Here is a 20,302-nt window from a genome sequence, read left to right as displayed (position 1 = left end):
CTCCAATGCTGCAGAAATGTTTTGGTACCCTTCCCCAGATCTCTGCCTCCACACAATTTATTTAATCAATTTTAGAATAGTCAAGGGGTCTGAATACTTTCCGAATACACTGTACTTGGGGCTCAAGCAGAAGATGCCCCCTATATGCAGATCTGGGATCAGATTATTGTGAGAAAAAAACTTGACCAAGGGGATGAAAGTAAAACGTAATGTTGGATCAGGTCTAAAGGACAATTTCACGACTACATCATGATGAGTCCAGGGAAAAATAAAATGCTTATCCATGTGGTTGGACTCTAAGGAGTGATGTGTAAGAGTGTCCTGGACAAAAGATAATATTTTTATGCCTATGAGATGCCAGTGTTTTATGGGGGTGCCGTGATTTGTTACGGCAGTGCCCAGCAATTATATAATTCAAACATTGATTCCTCCACTATGATACCTATCAAGAACCAGCCAGCCTGCAGCCGTGATGTACCCCGTCCTTCACTACACAAAATAAGGTAATATATTAAGTGTGAATGATGCAATGAGTCCGACATCCTTGTCAGAGCAGCAGAGATCTGAGTCACTTTCAATCACCTATCCACATCTCTAGATACCATGGTATCACATTCAAGCTGAGTCATACAGTATAGACTAGTCCAGATTGAAAGAATCATCATAAAGATTCTTTCTACGCCTTTACTAGACCACGTTCTCCTAATCAGGATAAATAATAACTAGTATGTAGAATTCTGAAAGAGAATCTAGAGTCTGCTATATCAGTTTTTGGACTTACAAATGAATGATATACATGTATTGATTCATGACGAATATAACTCGTCTCATGAGCTTAGTTCAACTGTCATTCCTCATCAGAACCCATTATATAAGCTTGTTTTACTCCAATGTTTGTAAACAATGTAAATGCAAACACTGTATAGCTTCATGGTTCAAACTAATTTAGATATCAATCCTTGCAGTCTATGAATTTGAGAGTGGTTGCACTTCTCCAGGCCCATCCCTCAGCTAGCGTTAAAGCTATTACTGTTTGGTAACAGTGAATGTGAAATCATTCCACAGGTTTCGTGTTTTGAGTTCTAATTATTTATGGGGCGTCAGTTTGGACCAGGTCCCCGTCCTTGGCTGCACTTCATCAGTCAATACCATAAATTCATTATTTTCAGGGGCTGTCACCATTTATATTTGCCAACCAAATGCTTCACAACTCAATTGGTTGTGACACCTCACTTGAAATTGGGGATACTGAGTTTTTATAGCTCTGTCAGTGTATCCAATCTAAGTGTGCAAGAAAGGCATCTCGGAGGGTCCATCCTTGAAAAACAGGGTCATCACAACTCAAAATGTGCCAATGGCATTTCTATGACACACACGGTCATGCATAATGCTATGTTAATAGATTTAACAAGTCATTTATGAATGCCATCGTTCTATTGCAGCAAATGCAAAATTACACCCATATTAGATGATTTCTGAAGCAGAGCATTCAACCTTCATGTTTTACATATTTCTATCCCTCAGAAAACCAGTAAACAGCGTAAGAGTAAAAAAACAACATATATTGTCACATACGTATGTGCAGTATGTGTTGTTTTACAGGGACAGCCATGGTAGTACGGCGCCCCTGGAGCAAATTAGGGTTAAGTGCCTTGCTCAAGATTGATGTTTCACCTTGTCAGTTCAGGTATTCGAACCAGCGACCTCTCGGTTTCTTGCCCAACGCTCTAACCGATAGGTTATTGTGTTGTTACCTGTACTTATTGTGGTCCTACGGAAATGACAGGCAGACAGTCTCATCCACTTTCAAAAGCAAGTATTTAGTCCTTGTCGGTAATCTTCGTGAGTTGTCAGCAATAGTTGTCAACAAAATCTGTCATTGCTTGCTTGCTTCTGTTCTCTTGACGCTCCTCTAGCTACAGCGGCACGATGTGTTCGCATACAAATTGAGCGTCCTTTCTATCCGCACGAGAGTAGATCAATACATCGATGTAGTTGATGCACTGGCGGTCCTCTCGATTTACGAGCTCTATAACATGATTGTGTTACACGACTGACACGCGCAAACATACACACCGGGCGCGTCCATAATAATCACCACGGCGATTCCCTCCGCCCATGTCTGCGATTTACAATCACAGTTTTCTCACTCTCCACAGTGGCATAATTTGGGTGTTCGCACTACCTGGAGCCACATTAAACGGCACGCTTTCTCTGCAGAGAGGAAATTAGCACATTATTTCGTGTGATTCACTCTCAGTGAATATTCAACGTGACAGCAGTACTTTAGCCTATATGAGAAATAGACTGCAGCCTATCCCTGGGTCACGACAAGTGTCATTCCCGTAGTGCACTCCCTTTATGTGAGCGTGAGTGTGTCGAGGGCGTTGATGCAATTCGGTAGAAGCTACTGAAACAATGCACAGGGGAAATAAACAATCGAGGCGGCTACAAATAGACCAATCATTCAAATGCGCTGCCTTCGGTTGGGTTCATAGGTTACTCGTAGAATATGTCAACAGTGATAGTATGAGACTGAGCCGAGCATCCGGACTCCGTAGGCTATGCTCGTACCCTTATGACATTAATATTGAACAGTAGGCACAATGCCCTTGGACACTGAGCACGACATCACATGCAGGATTACCACATTTCCTATAAACACTTGTCCATATACAGTACTATGTGATTGAGAATAATCCCATTACTTCCGGAGTGCAACATGCAGTCCTTGATGTAGGCTGTTGAACAGACTAAATACAGACATAGTACTCTATCTCCGGGTATGGGCTGCCGACATCACCAGTGCGCTCCGCCTGCTTTCTCCCGACAGAGAACTCACCCTCACCTGGGGGGGGGGGGGGGGGGGGGGGGGGGGGGGCAAAACAAAGCGCAGTTCTCCTCTCAGCCGATTTCCTTTTCACTCCTCGGCCAAGCATTTGCAAATCACCTCCGCATGCACGCACACGTTATCCTGCAATACCGGAATTTGGATATCTGCGATAAATTGTCCATTTTTAACATACACAACGTTCCAAAGACAACCCGCCCCCTGCGTTTGTGATTGGTTCTCGATGCGCCGATGTACCTCAGCCGCGCAAAGCTGTAGGCTATTTAAAGAAAATACACACATCTGGCCAGCGGTTCCGCGCAACTGGAGGCCTTTGGAACCTCTGAATTACGCACACAGAACGGCTTCGACTTTGAAGCGAACCCCTACATTTCGTGACCATGGGTCTACAAGGTTATATTTGTGCAAAGCATAGCTCTGAGATATTGAGCGTCAAAGTTATCACATCCCAGATGTTGTAGTGAATTTTTCTTTCATAAACCATTACGGTCCTCGCCTTAAATGTACCTTAAGTGCAGAGCATCAAAATCCTGAGACGTTTGTAAATCCGTTTTTTAAGGGGGTGCAAACGCACCTGGGTTCAGCCATAAAAGTCTACCTGGCACAGAATGTTAAACTTATTACAGACATGTAATGATTAAATAAAGAGAATACCCTTCATTCTTTCTAATCCCATCATCAAATATACTTATTAATGTTCATCACACATTTGTTAAATCGATAGTTCATAAAAATGACAATTACACTATATCCTATAGAGAACTAGCAACATTGCTAAAGCGTAGCTCTGGATCAGTAAAATGACACCTTTTCTGGTCTCTGACACCCAAAGTCAGTAAATGACTTGCTAGTTATCAATAAAAAGGTGGTATGTTTGTAATTTTGGTGAAATACTCCTATGTAGGTTTTCATATAAATATAGAAAAAGACAAACACAAAAATGTCTCTCCAGTTGGCCTTAACCATGCTCAAATGCACATGTAGCCTATTTATTTGCTTTTACCATAAAGAGCTTAAAGGAAAATTCCACCCAAGAATGATCTTTTGGTATTTGTTTCATTACTCCATTGTTGATATAGTCCCAAAATGTTTTGCATGTCAGCAATCAAGTTTTCAAGATATATAACTTTCAAAATACAGAAATACAGCCGGTATGATGCACTTTGCAACATATGATGCAAAACACGCAACATGCATCATACTGGCTGTATTTCTGTATTTTAAAAGTTATACATCTTGAAAACTTGATTGCTGACATGCAAAACATTTTGGGACTACATCAACAATGGATTAATTAAACTAATACCAAAATATTGTTTTTGGGTGGAGTTTTCCTTTAATAAGTGATGGCCATTATTCTGAAAAAGTGGTGAAAAAAATCTAAGTAATCGCAAAAGACAACCAGAACCTATGAATAAACAAAGACTTGGAATAAGGCTCTATCGGGAAAATATATGGTTTTGAGATAATGAGTATTTTTCAAGTCCCAGATCTCAGAACTATTTTGGGACGTGTTCCTCTTTCATGACTCAATAAGTACATAACTTATATACAATAATTTTGTATTGACAACCCAGCATTGTGTAATTGGATTGTAGATAGAACCTTATAGTACCAAGTTCCAAAGTTTTTGCACAGATTTTTTTCATTGGGATGATTTACATTTTCACATATCTGATAAAAAAACATGTGCTGGCACATACCCAGAATAATAGTTAGTGTGGAGGTGCTGACTAACGACGAATAAACTAGAAACTATCAAAATAAAGAAAGTCGGCATCACTGTGCCTGAAACATTGGTAAATACTCATTAAATTGCTGGGAGATTACACATGGAGTGTGCGACTTTCTTTATTTTGATAGTTTACATTTTCACATATCTGACATATCTCACATATGGGACATACTCACATGTGAAGTACCTCCTAAAGAGCAACTCTTTGTGAATAAGTCATTTTTGACCAAAATAGATTGAACCTTAAAGTCCCACGGTCTCGATATGTCGGCAATTGATTTGGGTTCAAGATTAACTTTGCTTAAATCTCTAAACCATTATATCACAGACAGATTCATGCTGAGTTTGTCAGTGATATAATAATCTAGTTTGAGCAGGAAGCTAAGAGGATGGAAAATGAAAAATCTGAAAAACAACTAGCCTATCTCGCGCCATTTAAATAACACTCAAAACTAATTCAGTAATTACATATTTTATCACACTTGGTGTTCATTGCAGCACACACGATTCATAATTTAGGCTATTACCTAATTAGGCCGGCCATGTTACAATGTCAATTACGTTTTCTGTACGCCACCGGTATAGAGTTGCTACCAATCAAAATGAAGAGAAAGGAAGTGGTTGTATGCTCATATGAGTAAGATGATCAAGGTGGTCTCTTTGTGAACATAGCCTACACAAACGCTGGTCATTTTCTATGCACCTAGTGCCTCCTTGTGTTCAAACGATTGAACTACTCACAGTCTTTCACTCCTTTGTGAGGCTGCTCTGTGTTTTCTGTCCTGCAACAAGCTCTCACAGGCTAACGTCAGAACTAGATGTTCATCCATGATTCTCAAACATCAAATTTCAAAGTTGTTCCAAATGTCAAATTTCGAAGTGCTTGGTTACTCCTCTGTGTCGTTCCAAGATTAAGTTAGGCGTTAACGCAGAATTCGTAAGGTTAGGCATTAACTCCAAATGGTTAAGGTAAGGATTAAGGTTTGTGATAGGCTTAAAAGAAAAATAGCAAAAACAACTATCTACTGCTGGATTTGAACCAGAGGCAGATGCTTTTGCCTATCCGCCATATCTGCCCACAACACTCTAGCAAAACCAAAGTCTACTTGAAGGTAACAGCGCTCACTGTTGCCCCTAGTGGCTGGTTTCCATGTCATCTCCCGATGTCCTCAGACATGGATGAACATCGAATACTGACTTGTATCATGGGTGACCTGCTTGCTCTGTCAACGGGCTGCTCCTATGATGGCATCATAGCTAGCCTATCTCCTATCTTCCATCTCTCAGGACTGAGATCATTGCGCAACACCGTGCAGGCTGTCTGTGGATTAGCAGCAGCATCTGTCACAGTTTCAATGTGATTCCAGGATTCTTTCACTCCAAATGGAAACAAAGTACATTTAGGATTCCCAAATGCACTGGCTGCATCTTACTCCACACAATAAACCTTTATGTGTTCAAGGTGTAGGCAGAACAAAATAAAAAAAATGATAAAAAAAAAACATCTAAGCAACCTGAAATGAATTTGCACTTTTAGCAAAATAATTGCCTAGCTTTATAATATTATTTAATCAGTAATTGTTATGATATTAATCCTATTTTCAAAGCACAACACAAATTATATTTCAAAGCACAAAAGGCTTAATTTATATGAATGAGATTGGATTTCATTCCTTTGATCCATAATTGATGATCTGCAAACACATCAGACACACTCATCAGTGTCAGTTTAAGAATGGGAAAAAACATACATTTTCTCAGTTGCATTCTCTAAAATAGCAGAACCTTAGTAGCCAAGGGATATGTAGGAAGGCAGTCTTGCAAGAAGGTGTTCGAGTGCAGAATGAAGGTGAATTCTGTTTCTTCTGAGCACGCCCCTGTCAGTCTCTTCCTAGTAGGATCTTGGGGTTGTGGCTGCTCTCAGAGTTTGTTCTGTAGTGATCCACACTTTCTGTCCAGATGTGAGCTCATGTAGTGGTCTTGAGCAGTGGTGTTGGTTGTAATTCTTTGCTTGCTTCCTCCTTCTTTCCTCATCCATTTTGCAGAAAGCCTGCACATCCAGCCACTTGGCAAGCAGTTTGGTAATTGTTATTGGTAAGCTTGTGCGCAGATGTCTCCCCATGAGCAGTTGTGCTGGAGAGAATCCATGTGCCAATGGTGTGGTTAGCTACACCAACAGCGCTATGCTTTGGTCCAGGTCTCTTTTCCAGAGATTTTTGATGGTCTGTACAGCATGCTCCGCGGTACAGCGGATTGCTTGTGATGTGGCATGAAGTTGTTCTCTTGAGCGTAAGTTTGGAAGATCTCTGCGGGGAACTGCGGTCCATTGTCTGAAACTATGGTCTCAACAACTCCATGGCGAGCAAAGGCTCCTTTTACACTGATTTCCCCGGCATCTCCCTGATTGCCTCGACCTTGTTGGGATCTGGCTCCGGTCCTGAATTATAATTTTTTTATTTAACCTTTATTTAACTAGGCAAGTCAGTTAAGAAAACAATTATTATTTACAATGACAGCCTACCCCGGCCAAACCCTAACCCGGACGACGCTGGGCCAATTGTGCGCCCTATGGGACTCCCAATCACGGCCGGTTGTGATACAGCCTGGAATCGAACCAGGGTCTGTAGTGATGCCTCTATTATGAGATGCGGTGCCTATGAGATGCAGTGCCTGCGCCACTCAGGAGCCCTAAAAGCAGAACCCCTGTGACCCAAGAGAATGATTTCATCCTTGACAAACTCACACTTTTCATTGAGTGTGAGACGTTCCTGCTGGGTCATTCAAATCAAATCAAACTTTATTTGTCACTTGCGCCGAATACAACAAGTGTAGACCTTACTGTGAAATGCTTACTTACAAGCCCTTAACCAACAGTGCAGTTCAATAAAGAGTTAAGAAAATATTTACTAAATAAACTAAAGTAAAAAATAATAAAAAGTAACACAATAAAATAACAATAGCAAGGCTATATACAGGCGGTACCATGTCAATGTGTGGGGGTACAGGTTAGTCGAGGTAATTTGTACATTTAGGTAAGGGTGAAGTTACTATGCATAGATAATAAACAGCGAGTAGCAGCAGTGTACAAAACAAATGGAGGGAGGGACTGGGGGTAGAAGCTGTTAAGGAGCCTTTTGGACCTAGACTTGGCGCTCCTGTACCGCTTGCCGTGAGGTAGCAGAGAGAACACTCTATGACTTGGGTGACTGGAGTCTCTGACAGTTTTTGGGTCTTTCCTCTGACAACGCCTAGTATATACGTCCTGGATGGCAGGAAGCTTGGCCCCAGTAATGTACTGGGACGTACGCACTACCCTCTGTAGCCCCTTACGGTTAGATACCGAGCAGTTGCCATTCCATGTCATTTCAGCAAGCCACGTCACCCACTATTTCAGATTGCTCTGAAATAGTTTCTGTAGTTAAAAACAGATAAGATTGGCATTCCTGAAACATTATTTTGTTGAAATATAATTTGATCTCTGAGAAATTAAGCTAATAGATTGCACCCAAATAGGCCATTTTCATTAATAGGATTCATATAGTCTTCAATAAATATAGTACCTAACATCTGATTTGGACCATAATTCTTCCTTACAATGAGTAAGACGTGAGGAATCCAATAAAATGATCAAAAGTCACCCACAGACCCCCACACCTCACACTAAGCCCACCCCAACAACTAGTATACTGTACAGTATCAGTTATCTACGTCTGACTAGTAGTATGGTGCTGCTGCTTGGAGTATTGCTTCTTCAACCTTTATATGAATTTATCCCTGTGAATCTGGTGATGTTTTTTTCCCTCTGTTCAGAGAAATTAGCCACTGAAGTCACTTGTGTTCTTTAGAATAAATTGGTGTGAAAGTACAAAGTCTTGCCCACCAGATGCTGCTGTTCCTCCTACTGTCACCACACCCTTTTATCCATTTTGCTAGTCTCTTGTGTTTATTCAATGGATCACATCTTCGTTGCAACTTTAGGTAGAAAACCAATTGCTTTTGCTCATGTATATGACATCCATGTTCTCCATCCTGCCCAGGTCTCTATATACTTTTTCTCTCAAGTGGAACGGAACACGTTGTGGAGCTCTACCTTGTATGACTCTTGGAGTTTCCCCAGTCCTTGAAAGTCCGACGGATAGACGGCAGTGAAGTCGCGTCACTTCTTTGATTCTGCGTACTGACCGTAGGGCCTCTATGGCTGGTAAGCTTAGGAGTGGTTGTGTCAGTCCCGCTACGATGTACACCTCTTGTTCTGTTGTGCCCTTTTGCTATCAACTTGCTGTTAAAGCATCCACTCACAGCAAGCAGATTGTTTCCCCCGGCCCGTATAGAATCTTGGTTGGTCTCACCAGACTGCCATCATGCTGTTGTTTGAAGTATCTGGCCGTCACAGCTACTCCTGTGTCAAGTTTGAAGCTGATGTCTTCCCCATTCAGATGAATTTTCTCCATCCACTGCTGTGTACCTTCCGAGGACCCTTCACTTAGGAAAGCATGGTCTTGTGCTTCAGTGGTGGGCTCCGCCTGTGTGACTGTGTATACAGCTTGAGCAGAACAGCTGCATAATGTCCCTTCTTGCAGCACTTTCTACAGTCAGCCTCATTGGCTGGACAGTCCTTCCATCTATGTTCTCGTCCTCCTCTACATCTTTTGCACTCCTTTTCACTTAGATTTTCACGTCTTGTTTTGCCCTTTGTATGTCGTCTGTGCACTTTGTTGGAATTTTATTCCATTTTGCTTTAATGGGATCCACATTTGCAGTGGTTACTCCTCTAACTGAATTTCTTTGCGGTAATGTTTGCTGTTTCTTTACGGTTTCACTTCGTCCGACTCTTTGAATAGCTTTTGCCAGTGTCACGTCTGAGTGGAACTGTAGCTTTTCTGACAGCCTCTGACAGTCTATTATTCCAACAACAGTTCTGTCTCTTGTCAGTTCTTCTTTGATCACTCCAACGTTACCGTGCTCAGCCAGCCTGTGTACGGCTGTGAGGAATGCCTTCTGCACTCTCTCCCTCATCTTGACATCTCATGTTGAATTAAGCTCTCTGAAAAATATCTTTTTTAAAATTTGTACACAGTGCTGCTCAAATGCTCCTTTTTCTGCATCATACTTACAGTGCATTCGGAAGGTATTCAGACCCCTTTAGTTTTTACACATTTTGTTAAGTTACGGCCGTATTCTAAAATGGATTAAATTGTCCCCCCCCCCCCATCAATCTACACACAATGCCCCATAATGACAAAGAAAAAACTGTTTTTTAGAAAATTTAGCGAATGTATTTGCCAAAGCTGCTTCAACAAAGTACTGAGTAAAGGGTCTGAATACTTATGTAAATAAGGTATTTGTCATTATGGGGAATTGTGTGTAGATTGACGAGGAAAAACGTTTTAAAATACATTTTTGAATAAGGCTGTAACGTAACAAAATGTGGAAAAAGTCAAGGGGTCTGAATAATTTCCGAATGCACTGTATTTTAATCTGCATCAGTCCATTGATACTCCCAAAATATCATCAGCGGCATCCTCCATAGCATATTTAAGAGAGTTCACCTGATATTCTTCTGCTTTTGTATTCAGCCCTGATGCCATACGAAACCTCTCAAATCTCCTCATCCATCTTGGCCATTCTCCCGTGTTTGAGAAGTCAAAGGGCTCTGGATGAATTATAGCTAACGTGTTTCTACATCTGCATTGCTTTCTGTTTGGGGTTTTAGGCTGGGTTTCTGTATAAGCACTTTGTGACATCTGCTGATGTAAAAAGGGCTTTCTAAATACATTTTATTGATTCGTTGATTATATGTACAACTGCCACTGCCATTTCGATCTTTGTTTTGTTTTATTCCGCTTGCAGAGAAACTTTTCCTCCTCCTAGTGTTTTTTTCCTCCTCTCCTGTCCCTCTGTTCTGCTCAGTTTCTACTAGATTCCAATGCCCAAAGTCAAAATTGGAAATATCATAAAATTTCATGAAAACAAAAATGAGCTTTTTGGTCTTAATTTAAGGTTAGGGTTAGGCATAAGTTTCAGTGTGGTTAAGGTTAAAGACATGCTCTGGAGCTTTGACGATTACTAAGTATTTTTTAAACCTCACGCTTTGGGCTGGATGTGTCAATTTGTAGTTCATAAGCATAATCTATATGCAGAATTACTGTTTTACCTTTTTTCTGGATCTGTGCTAGGCCATTTTCCCTACATTTTCCACCACGTGGGCCAGCCCCCTAGCAATTCTAGTTTCAGACAATGAGCTTCAGCCCCTCTCCATTTGAGTGACAGCTCGCAAGATGCACATGATGCAACCAGAGCAGAGAGAGAGCAATGTAAGGGTGCACAAATCTGCACATATGTGAGATTGTACGCAATTTTCGGGGACCACTTTTGGCTCGTGAGCGCTACTTTCAGAACTACTGGCTAAAAAGTATACACAATTATAGGAGAATCTCTTTAAGATTACATTTAGGGTTAGGTTTCAAAGACAATTTTAAAAAGAGAAATTATAGAACTGGGCGAGGTTTATCCATAATTATGACTTTTTGGCTTTGGAAGCTAGTGACCACCGTGCTGCTCCGTGAGGGCCCGGCTTTGCCTAGCAACCAAGACTCCACACACACAGTCAGCCTGTGGACAGACACATGCTGCTGCTGCTGGGCTTCCTCACGACTTCAGCTAACATGTATAAAAGTGTTGTTCGTTTGCACAACATCTCTGGTTCCCTTTCGCTTGTAAATGTCCACACTCACTGACGATGACATTATGTTAGCTAGTTTCAGGAGACAGATTGGCAATCAACGTCATAGTTTTTACTTCTGACACCATGTAAGATTAAGGAGACGGGACACAATCACTGAGGTATAATAAGAATTGGAGACTGCGTTCAAGATGTCCGAACATTCATTTCAAGGTAATCTACTTATGTTCGCATACGCCGATTTATGGACATCTATATCCCGGTTGCATCCGATTTAAACGGACCAATATCACATGTGTACTAGGACTCAGTGCGCACAGGGAGTGACGCGAGCAGCGACGACATCGTCACATCATCCAAAAACATGGCAGACATTGGATGAATATAAAATGTTAATATCTTTGGCTGTGAGTGCTGGAGAAAAAAAATCGGTCCCAGCGACAATTATTTTAATAATTTTGTAATATCTTAAATAGACCGGCATATAATTGGAGGACACATGATGTAATCTTTACTTGTCATTTATTAGGAACTGATTTACACCACTATCTATCATGGAGACCAATGGAGACCAATACTCAACTAACTATCTGTAACATCAATGATTTTACTTAGTTACTGTTCATTTAAGGAAAATAGTCAATTTAAATAAATGAATTAGGCTCTAATTTATGGATTTCACATGACTGGGAATACAGACATGCAACTTTTGGTCACAGAGACCCCCCAAAAAAGGTTGGGGCTTGGATCAGAAAACGAGTCAGTATTTGGTGTGACCACCATTTGCCTCATGCACCGCGACACATCTCCTTCGTATACAGTTGATCAGGTTGTTGATTGTGGCCTGTGGAATGTTGATCTACTACTCTTCAGTGGCTGTGTGAAGCTGCTGAATATTGGCAGGAACTGGAACACTCTGTCGTGCAAGTCGATCCAGAGCATACCAAACATGCTCAATGGGTGACATGTTTGATGAGTATGCAGGCCATGGAATAACTTGGACATTTTCAGCTTCTTGGAATTGTGTACAGATCCGTGTGACATGGGGCCGTGCATTATCATGCTGAAACATGAGGTGATGGCAGCAGATGAATGGCAGGACAATGGGCCTCAGGACACACCTACTCATTCAAGGGTTTTTCTTTATTTTTACTATTTTCTACATTGTAGAATAATAGTGAAGACATAAACACTATGAAATAACACATATGGAATCATGTAGTGTCCAAAAAAGTTAAACAAATCAAAATATATATTTTATTTGAGATTCTTCAAAGTAGCCATACTTTGCCTTGATTACAGCTTTGCACACTCTTGGCATTCTCTCAACCAGCTTCATGAGATAGTCACCTGGAATGCATTTCAATTAACAGGGGTGCCTGGTTAAAAGTTCATTTGTGGAATTTCTTTCCTTCTTAATGCGTTGGAGTCAATCAGTTGTGTTGTTACAAGGCAGGGGTGGTATACAGAAGATAGCCTTATTTGGTAAAATACCAAATAAGCAAAGAGAAACAACAGTCCATTGTTACTTTAAGACATGAAGGTCAGTCAATCCGGAAAATGTCAAGAACTTTTAAAGTTTCTTCAAGTGCAGTCACAAAATCCAACTGCCATGTCTTTGTGAGACGCAGAGTAGGTGAATGAATCATCTCCACATGTGTGATTCCCACCATGAAGCATGGAGGAGGAGGTGTGATGGTGTGGGGGTGCTTTGCTGGTGACACTGTTAGTGATTTACTTAGAATTCAAGGCACACTTAACCAGCATGGCAACCACAACATTCTGCAGCAATACGCCATCACATCTGGTTTGCGCTTATTGGAGCTATCATTTGTTTTTCAACAGGACAATGACCCAACACACCAGGCTATGTAGGGCTATTTGACCATAAAGGAGAGTAATGGAGTGCTGTATCAGATGACCTGGCCTCCACAATCACCCAACCTCAACCCAGTTGAGATGGTTTGGGATGAGTTGGACCGCAGAGTGAAGGAAAAGCAGCCAACAAGTGCTCAGCATATGAAGGAACTCCTTCAAGACTGTTGGAAAAGCATTCCTCATGAAGCTGGTTGAGAGAATGCCAAGAGTGTGCAAAGCTGTCACCAAGGCAAAGGGTGGCTACTTTGAAGAATCTAAAATCTAAAATATATTTTTTCTTCTTTATCTAATAAATGTGTTAATTCATTCACAACTAAGTTGTTGCTGAGCTCAGTACAGGCAGTGTGGTCCCCTGGTCTTCTGGTACCAGTGCCGTGAGAAAGGATGCTAGGCTTAGCAGAAGCAGCTCAGGGACGAGTGCAGTGGAGGTACGAAGAAAGCAGAGGGAGACACACAGATATACTGCCAGTTCCTTATTACGTAATACTAATTAACACAATAATCCTAATTATGTCTACGTATTCACACACTTAAAATCTGAAAATCAGTTTCCTATAATTGTCTAATAAGTGTATTTAGGCAGTTAGGAAAGCAAAGGCTAGCTTTTTCAAACAGAAATTTGCATCCTGCAGCACAAACTCCAAAAAGTTCTGGGACACTGTAAAGTCCATGGAGAACAAGAGCACTTCCTCCCAGCTGCCCACTGCACTGAGGTTAGGAAATACTGTCACCACTGATAAATCCACAATAATTGAGAATTTAATTAAGCGTTTTTCTACGGCTGGCCATGCTTTCCACCTGGCCACCCCTACCCTGGTCAACAGCACTGCACCTCCCACAGCAACTTGCCCAAGCCTCCCCCATTTCTTCTTCACCCAAATCCAGATAGCTGATGTTCTGAAAGAGCTGCAAAATCTGGACCCCTACAAATCAGCAGGGCTAGACAATCTGGACCCTCTCTTTCTAAAATTATAAGCCAAAATTCTTGCAACCCCTGTTACTAGCCTGTTCAATCTCTCTTTCATTTCGTCTGAGATCCCCAAAGATTGGAAAGCTGCCGCGGTCATCCCCCTCTTCAATGGGGTAGACACTCTAGACCCAAACTGCTACAGACCTATATCTATCCTATATCTATCCTTCGAAAGCAAAGTTAACAAACAGATCACCGACCATTTCGAATCCCACCGTACCTTCTCCGCTATGCAATCTGATTTCCGAGCTGGTCATGGGTGCATCTCAGCCACGCTCAAGGTCCTAAACGATATCATAACAGCCATCGATAAGAGACAATACGGTGCAGCTGTCTTCATCGACCTGACCAAGGCTTTCGACTCTGTCAATCACCCCATTCTTATCGGCAGACTCAATAGCCTTGGTTTCTCAAATGACTGCCTCGCCTGGTTCACCAACTACTTCTCAGACAGAGTTCAGTGTGTAAAATCGGAGGGCCTGTTGTCCGGACCTCTGGCAGTCTATGGGGGTGCCAGAGGGTTCAATTCTCGGGCCGACTCTTTTCTCTGTACACGTCAATGATGTCTCTCTTGCTGCTATTGATTCTCTGATCCACTTCTACACAGACGACACCATTCTGTATACTTCTGGCCCTTCTCTGGACACTGTGTTAATTAACAAACCTCCAAACGAGCTTCAATGCCGTACATCTCTCCTTCCGTGGCCTCCAACTGCTCGTAAATGCAAGTAAAACTAAATGCATGCTCTTCAACCAATCGCTGCCCGCACCTGCCCGCCCGACTAGCATCACTACTCTGGACGGTTCTGACTTAGAATATGTGGACAACTACAAATACCTAGGTGTCTGATTAGACTGTAAACTCTCCTTCCAGACTCACATTAAGCATCTCCAATCCAAAATTAAATCTAGAATCGGCTTCCTATTTCGCAACAAAGTATCCGTCACTCATGCTGCCAAACATTCCCTCGTAAAACTGACTATCCTGCCGATCCTTGACTTTGGCGATGTCATTTACAAAATAGCCTCCAACACTCTACTCAGCAAATTGGATGTAGTCTATCACAGTGCCATCCGTTTTCGCACCAAAGCCCCATATACTACTCACCACTGCGACCTGTATGCTCTCGTTGGCTGGCCCTCACTTCATATTCGTCGCCAAACCCACTGGCTCCAGGTCATCTATAAGTCTTTGCTAGGTGAAGCCCCACCTTATCTCAGCTCATTGGTCACCATAGCAGCACCCACCAGTAGCACACACTCAAGCAGGTATATTTCACTGGTCACCCCAAAGCCAATTCCTACTTTGGCCAACTTTCCTTCCAGTTCTCTGCTGCCAATGACTGTAACGAATTACAAAAATCACTGAAGCTGGAGACCCATATCTCCCTCACTAACTTTAAGCACCAGCTGTCAGAGCAGCCCACAGATCACTGCACCTGTACATAGCCCATCTGTAAATAGCCCATCCAACTACCTCATCCCCATACTGTTATTTATTTTTTGCTCCTTTGCACTCCAGTATCTCTACTTGCACATTCATCTTCAGCCCATCTATCACTCCAGTGTTTAATTGCTGAATTGTAATTATTTTGCCACTATGGCCTATTTATTGCCTTGCCTCCCTTATCTTACCTCATTTGCACACACTGTATATAGACTTTTTTCTCTATTGTGTTATTGTTATTGTGTTACTGTTGTGTTACTGTATGCTTGTTTATTCCATGTGTAACTCTGTGTTGTTGTTTGTGTCGCACTGCTTTGCTTTATCTTGGCCAGGTCGCAGTTGTAAACGAGAACTTGTTCTCAACTAGCCTACCTAGTTAAATAAAGGTGAAATTAAAAAATTACCTAGAAGTGACAAAAGCATGGATTAATTTTTCTGCATAATCTTTGGACAGAAAGTTTCCGATTTTTGTAATATTTCATAGATGGAAAAAAGCTGTCCTTGAAACAGTCTTGATATGTTCGTCAAAAGAGAGATCAGGGTACAGAGTAACGCCGAGGTCCTTCACAGTTTTATTTGAGACGACTGTACAACCATCAAGATTAATTGTCAGATTCAACACAAGATCTCTTTGTTTCTTGGGACCTAGAACAAGCATATCTGTTTTGTCCGAGGTTAAAACTAGAACGTTTGCCGCCATCCACTTATAAATCAACAGCTTTGATTTATTTTGAGTGATTGAAACATTGTAAGAGAGACGCACACAGTAAGAGAGACGCACAATTTTGGAGCGAAAATAGTAGTCTTGTTTTTGCCATACAATAACAAAAGCTTTTTAGCAGGCTTCCAGGGAGGGCAACTTTGGGGCTTCGCCACGTTTCATCGAAATGTACAGCTGTAACGCCCTGGCCATAGAGAGGGGTTTTTGTTCTTTATTTTGGTTAGGCCAGGGTGTTACATTGGGTGAGCGTTCTATGTTCATTTTTCTATGTTTCTGTTTAGTGCTTTCTGTTTCGTTGTTAGTACCTGACAGAACTGTCGGCTGTCATTTTGTTTATTTTGTCAAGTGTTCTCTTTTTGTAAAAAAATTCATTCAAGATGAACACATCCTCCGCTGCACCTTGGTCTTTCTCTAACGACGGCCGTTACAACAGCTGTGTGTCATCCGCATAGCAGTGAAAGTTAACATTATGTTTCTGAATGACATCACAAAGAGGTAAAATATATAGTGAAAACAATAGTGGTCCTAAAACGGAGCCTTGAGGAACACCAACATTTACAGTTGATTTGTCAGAGGACAAACCATCCACAGAGACAAACTGATATCTTTCCAACAGATAAGATCTAAACCAGGCCAGAACTTGTCCGTGTATACCAATTTGGGTTTCCAATCCCTCCAAAAGAATATGGTGATCGATGGTATCAAAGCAGCACTAAGGTCTAGGAGCACGAGGACAGATGCAGAGCCTCGGTCTGACGCCATTAAAAGGTAATTTATCACCTTCACAAGTGCAGTCTCAGTGCTATGATGGGGTCTAAAACCAGACTGAAGCGATTCGTATACATTGTTTGTCTTCAGGAAGGCAGTGAGTTGCTGCGCAACAGCTTTTTCTAACATTTTTGAGAGGAATGGGAGATTTGATATAGGCCGATAGTTTTTAAAATATAACATATTTTCTGGGTCAAGGTTTGGCTTTTTCAAGAGAGGCTTTATTACTGGCACTTTTAGTGCGTTTGGTACACATCCGGTGGATAGAGAGCCGTTTATTAGGTTTATTAGGGCCAAGCACAGGAAGCAGCTCTTTCAGTAGTTTAGTTGGAATATGGTCCAGTACGCAGCTTGAAGGTTTAGAGGCCATGATTATTTTCATCAATGTGTCAAGAGATATGATACTAAAAAACATGAGTGTCTCCCTTAATCCTAGGTCCTGGCAGAGTTGTGCAGACTCAGGACAACTGAGCTTTGGAGGAATACGCAGATTTAAAGAGGAGTCCGTAATTTGCTTTATAATGATCACGATCTTTTCCTCAAAGAAGTTAATGAATTTATCACTGCTGAAGTGAAAGCCATCCTCTCTTGGGGAATGCTGCTTTTTAGTTAGCTTTGCGACAGTATAAAAAATTTACTTTGGATTGTTCTTTTCCTCAATTAAGTTGGAAAAATAGGATGATCAATCAGCAGTGAGGGCTCTTCGATACTGCACAGTACTGTCTTTCCAAGCTAGTCGGAAGACTTCCAGTTTGGTGTAGTGCCATTTCCGTTCCCATTTTCTGGAAGCTTGCTTCAGAGCTCGGGTATTTTCTGTATACCAGGGAGCTAGTTTCTTATGACAAATGTTTTTTGTTTTTAGGGGTTGAGTTCCTCAGTTAGGTGGTTAACTGATTTTTGTACTCTGACGTCCTTAGGTGGAGAGAGTCTGGAAGGGCATCTAGGAATCTTTGGGTTGTCCGAGAATTTATGGCACGACTTTTGATGATCCTTGGTTGGGGTCTGAGCAGATCATTTGTTTGTGATTGCAAACGTAATAAAATGGTGGTCCGATTGTCCATGATTATGAGAAAAAACATTAAGATCCACAACATTTATTCCACAGGACAAAACTAGGTCCAGAGTATGACTGTGGCAGTGAGTAGGTCCGGAGACATGTTGGACAAAACCCACTGAGTTGATGATGGCTCCGAAAGCCTTTTGGAGTGGGTCTGTGCACTTTTCCATGTGAATATTAAAGTCACCAAAAATGTGAATATTACCTGCCATGACTACAAGGTCCGATAGGAATTCAGGGAACTCAGTGAGGAACGCTGTATATGGCCCAGGAGGCCTGAAAACAGTGATTGAGTAGGCTGCATAGATTTCATGACTAGAAGCTCAAAAGACGAAAATGCAGTTTTTTTTGTAAATGGACATTTGCTATCGTAAATGTTAGGAATGCGCGGGGATGTGCGTGGGATATGGTCACTAGTGTAACCAGGAGGTGAGGCCTCATTTAACACAGTAAATTCATCAGGCTTAAGCCATGTTTCAGTCAGGCCAATCACATCAAGATTATGATCAGTGATTAGTTCATTGACTATAACTGCCTTGGAAGTGAGGGATCTAACATTAAGTAGCCCTATTTTGAGATGTGAGATATCACAATCTCTTTCAATAATGGCAGGAATGGAGGAGGTCTTTATTCAGTGAGATTGCTAAGGCGAACACCGCCATGTTTAGTGTTGCCCAACCTAGGTCGAGGCCCAGACACGGTCTCAATGGGGATAGCTGAGCTGACTACACTGACTGTGCTAGTGGCGGACTCCACTAAGCTGGCAGGCTGGCTAACAGCCTGCTGCCTGGCCTGCACCATATCTCATTGTGGAGCTAGGGGAGTTAGAGCCCTGTCTATGTTCATAGATAAGATGAGAGCACCCCTGCAGCTAGGATGGAGTCCGTCACTCCTCAAGAGGCCAGGCTTGGTCCTGCTTGTGGGTGAGTCCCAGAAAGGGCCAATTATCTACAAATTCTATATTTTGGGAGGGGCAGAAAACAGTTTTCAACCAGCGATTGAGTTGTGAGACTCTGCTGTAGAGCTCATCATTACTCGATGCCGACACATCTTTCTAGCTGGTTTACACGCTGAAGCTATGTTGCGCTTGGTGACCTCTGACTGTTTCATCCTAACATCGTTGGTGCCGACGTGGATAACAATATCCCTATACTCTCTACACTCGCCAGTTTTAGCTTTAGCCAGCACCGTCTTCAGATTAGCCTTAACGTCGGTAGCCCTGCCCCCTGGTAAACAGTGTATGATCACTGGATGATTCGTTTTAAGTCTAATACTGCGGTTAATGGAGTCGCCAATGACTAGGGTTTTCAATTTGTCAGAGCTAATGGTGGGAGGCTTCGGCGTCTCAGACCCCGTAACGGGTGGAAGAGAGACCATTATCTTGTTACAATATCCTTGTTACACCTGGAGAGTTTGTCATAGTCTTTGATGCTATTTCATCTGGAATTCTCATGTTGTTTAGAGGTGTAACCAGGCCTCACCTTCTTGACCTACCCTCGCTTAATCCAGTTGACTCTCCAATAGGAAAAATGTGTTTCTCCTTGCTCCCTCAGAACAATAGATCTATACATACTTTATTTCATTGTTTCCATTCCTTATGTCACAACTTACTGGAATACATTCATCAATGATATTTGTTGAAAAATGTCTGGTTATTACCACACAAATACCTGCTTGTTAACAAGGTCAAAGAGGTCACTTTCAGAATGATCCATAGGTATTACCCTGTTAATCATTACCTGAAGAAACTCAAAAAAGACATTAACAGTAAGTGTACTTTTTGTGTTGAGCGTCCAGAAACAGTTTTGCAATTGTTTTGGCATTGTCTACATGTAAAGAAAATATGGCAAGATATTCATAGTTTTATCATTGTTAATATTCTTGATTACTTTTGTTTTTTTTATGGGAGGATGTGCTGCTCGGTTACCTTAACTATAATAAGGATAAAGAAAAAATATTTTACATCATAAATCTAATTGTGCTAATAGAAAAATGTAATATTCATAAATGTGAATTCACTAATTAAAAACCACCCTTCCATGTTTTCTATAAGGAATTTGAGCAATACATTAAGACCATTCTACATTATACTAATAAGAAAGCTGTTAAAACAATCAATACGTGTGTATCTTTTAAGGTCTTTGTATAATCTGTAATTAGTTGTACCCCTAGCATATGTTATCATTGTCTGTT

At 41.5% G+C, this 20,302-nt stretch overlaps 1 protein-coding gene across 3 annotated transcripts in view; it reads right to left on the bottom strand.

The window, feature by feature from the left end:
• The window catches only part of ext1c (exostoses (multiple) 1c), a 75,561-nt gene extending 73,210 nt beyond the window's left edge, over positions 1 to 2,351 (bottom strand). The window contains exon 1 of one of the 3 annotated variants that reach the window (XM_029731482.1): positions 1,675 to 2,351. The gene's annotated coding sequence lies outside the window, so the exon portion shown is untranslated. The remainder of the gene's footprint in view (positions 1 to 1,674) is intronic. The other 2 variants (XM_029731481.1, XM_029731483.1) reach the window with 2 other exon arrangements.
• Positions 2,352 to 20,302: the final 17,951 nt, after the last annotated feature.

This window comes from Salmo trutta, chromosome 34, assembly GCF_901001165.1.
Source record: "Salmo trutta chromosome 34, fSalTru1.1, whole genome shotgun sequence".
NCBI classification, from domain to species: domain Eukaryota; kingdom Metazoa; phylum Chordata; class Actinopteri; order Salmoniformes; family Salmonidae; genus Salmo; species Salmo trutta.
This window is presented reverse-complemented; position numbering and strand designations above follow the sequence as displayed.